Source organism: Dama dama, chromosome 9, assembly GCF_033118175.1.
Source record: "Dama dama isolate Ldn47 chromosome 9, ASM3311817v1, whole genome shotgun sequence".
Classification (NCBI taxonomy): domain Eukaryota; kingdom Metazoa; phylum Chordata; class Mammalia; order Artiodactyla; family Cervidae; genus Dama; species Dama dama.
The window spans coordinates 12,839,226-12,842,642 of NC_083689.1; the positions used below are offsets into that span (position 1 = coordinate 12,839,226).

General features: G+C 42.0%; 1 pseudogene; it reads left to right on the forward strand.

Moving 5' to 3' along the window:
• Positions 1–1,247: 1,247 nt before the first annotated feature.
• LOC133061584 (olfactory receptor 7A17-like) lies at positions 1,248–2,190 on the forward strand (annotated as a pseudogene).
• The last annotated feature ends 1,227 nt before the right edge of the window (positions 2,191–3,417 follow it).

Here is a 3,417-nt window from a genome sequence, read left to right on the forward strand (position 1 = left end):
TCAGTTTTTTCCTAGGACTAGAGTATGAAAGAGACTTCTTTTATTAAGCTGTATGTTCAGAGTAAAAATTGATATATTTGGTGGCCATTTTGATTTGCCTGTTATTATTATGAAGCCAATATCTATGGCCATTTTTCTACAATTATCAACATTTCAAATAACTCTTATAAATGAATCATTTGCTTTTCAATTGACTTCTGGGACACACCTTTTGCCTTAAATTAAAAAAAAATTATTTAGTTGTACATCTCTATTGCCTTGGGCTTTCCAGGTGGCCCCATGGTAAAGAATCTGGTTGCCAGTGCAGGAGACCCAGGAGATGCAGGTTCAATCCCTAGGTCGGGAAGATCCTCTGGAGTAGGAAATGGCAATCCACTCTAGTATTCTTACCGGCATAATTCCATGGACAGAGGGGTCTGGGGGGCTACAGCAGTCCATGGGGTTGCAAAGAGTTGGACACTACTAAAGCTACTGAGCCCGCATGCACGTCTAATGCTTTCTTTCTAAGTTTCTTTCCTTATTAAATATGGTTTTGCTCACGCACTTCTCGGAGAAGGCAATGGCACCCCACTCCAGTACTCTTGCCTGGAAAATCCCATGGATGGAGGAGCCTGGTAAGCTGCAGTCCATGGGGTCGCAAAGAGTCAGACATGAATGAGCGACTTCACTTTCACTTTTCACTTTCATGCATTGGAGAAGGAAATGGCAACCCCCTCCAGTGTTCTTGCCTGGAGAATCCCACGGACAGGGGAGCCTGGTGGGCTGCCGTCTATGGGGTCGCACAGAGTCGGATACGACTGAAGCGACTTTGCAGCAGCAGCATGCACTTCTCAGCACTTGTTCATGGCTCTTGCTCTCTCTTCCTTGAAGTCTCTGTTTAAATATCACCCTATCTGACCCTATCTGCTGGCATGTCTTGCTTGAACACCCATACAAATAACAGCCACAGTTAGCGCTTTCTGTCACATTTGACTTCATTCTCCTCATTGTGTCTGTTACCATCTGATATGCTATATATATATGCTTAATTTTTATTTTTTCTCCATGACAAGACCTTAGGAGGTTTTGGTTTTTGGAACCCTATACACATTGCAATATCTATGGACAAAATATTGAAATTAATATTTTAACAGCAAGATATAAATAGCATTTCAACAATATGAGGAATGCCTATTTGTGTGATAATTAGTCATGTTATTTTCCCCTATCTTGTAGTCACCTCCACCACATGGCACCAAAGAACATAACACGTTTCTGAATTTCTTCTTGGATTTTCAGAGGAACCAAAGTTGCAGCCCCTCATATTTGGACTTTTCCTCTCCATGTACCTGATCACTGTGTTTGGAAACCTGCTCATCATCCTGGCTGTCAGCTCAGACTCCCACCTCCACACCCCCATATACTTCTTCCTCTCCAACCTGTCCTTTGTAGACCTCTGTGTCACATCCACCACCATCCCAAAGATGCTGTGAACATCCAGACCCAGAGCCAAGTTATCACCTATGAAGTCTGCATCACTCAGGTATGTTTTTCTCACGCTGTGTGCAGAGTTGGACAACTTCCTCCTGACGGTGATGGCCTGTGATAGGTTTGTGGCCATCTGCCACCCCCTGCACTACACAGTCATCATGAACCCCCGGCTCTGTAGACTGCTGGTTCTGCTGTGCTGGATCGACAGTGTCTTGCATTCCTTGTTAGAATGCTTAAAGGTGTTGCAATTGTCCTTCTGTACAGTCTTAGAAATCTCTCACTTTTTCTGTGAACTCAATCAGATGACCCAACTTGTAAATTCTGACAACTTTCTCAATAATGTGGTGATGTACTTTGAAGCTGTGTTCCTGACTGGTGGTCCCCTAGCTGGTATCTTTTACTCTTACTCTAGTTTCCTCCATATGTGGAATCTCATCAGCTCAGGGGAAGTATAAAACATTTGCCCCCTGTGCATCTTACCTCTCAGTTGTCTCCTTATTTTGTTGTACAGGCCTTGGAGTATACCTTAGCTCTGCTTCTACCCACAGCTCACACTCAAGTGCAGTTGCCTCAGTGATGTACACTGTGGTCACACCCATGCTGGTTCCCTTCATTTACAATCTGAGGAATAAAGATTTAAATATGGATCTGAAATTTGTCTTTGGAAAGGTAACTCTAAAAGTTCCTACTGTCCTAGTGCTTAATCAGTGCCTATGGTAGCAGAGATCAAAGCCTGAGCCAAATATATATATTTTTTCATTTATTTTTTTTAGTTGGAGGCTAATTACTTTACAATATTGTAGTGGTTTTTGCCATACATTGACATGAATCAGCCATAGATTTACATGTGTTCCCCATCCCGATCCCCACTCCTACCTCCCTCCCCATCCCATCCCTCTGGGTCTTCCCAGTGTACCAGCCCTGAGCACTTGTCTCATGCATCCAACCTGGGCTGGTGTTCTGTTTCACCATAGATAGTATACTTGACAGTGCTATTCTCTCAGAACATCCCACCCTTGCCTTCTCCCACAGAGGCCTAAAGTCTGTTCTGCACATCTGTGTCTCTTTTTCTGTGTTGCATATAGAGTTATAGTTACCATCTTTTAAAAGTCCATATATATGCATTAGTATACTGTATTGGTCTTTATCTTTCTGGCTTACTTCACTCTGTATAATGGGCTCCAGTTTCATCTATCTCATTAGAACTGATTCAAATGAATTCTTTTTAATGGTTGAGTAATATTCTATTGTGTATATGTACCATACCTTCCTTATCCATTCGTCTGCTGATGGGCATCTAGGTTGCTTCCATGTCCTGGCTATTATAAACAGTGCTGCGATGAACACTAGAGTGCACGTGTCTCTTTCAGATCTGGTTTCCTTGGTGTGTATGCCCAGGAGTGGGATTGCTGGGTCATATGGCAGTTCTATTTTCAGTTTTTTAAGAAATCTCCACACTGTTCTCCATAGCAGCTGTACTAGTTTGCATTCCCACCAACAGTGTAAGAGGGTTCCCTTTTTTCCACACCCTCTCCAGCATTTATTGCTTGTAGACTTTTGTATAGCAGCCATCCTGACTGGCATGTAATGGTATCTCATTGAGGTTTTGCTTTGCATTTCTCTGATAATGAGTGATGTTGAGCATCTTTTCATGTGTTTGTTAGCCATCTGTATGTCTTCTTTGGAGAAATGTCTGTTTAGATCTTTGGCCCAATTTTTGATTGGGTCATTTATTTTTCTGGAATTGAGCTGCAGGAGTTGCTTGTATATTTTTGAGATTAATCCTTTGTCTGTTGCTTTGTTTGCTATTATTTTCTCCCATTCTGAAGGTTGTCTTTTCACCTTACTTATAGTTTCCTTCATTGTGCAAAAGCTTTTAAGTTTCATTAGGTCCCATTTGTTTATTTTTGCTTTTATTTCCAATATTCTGGGAGGTGGGTCATAGAG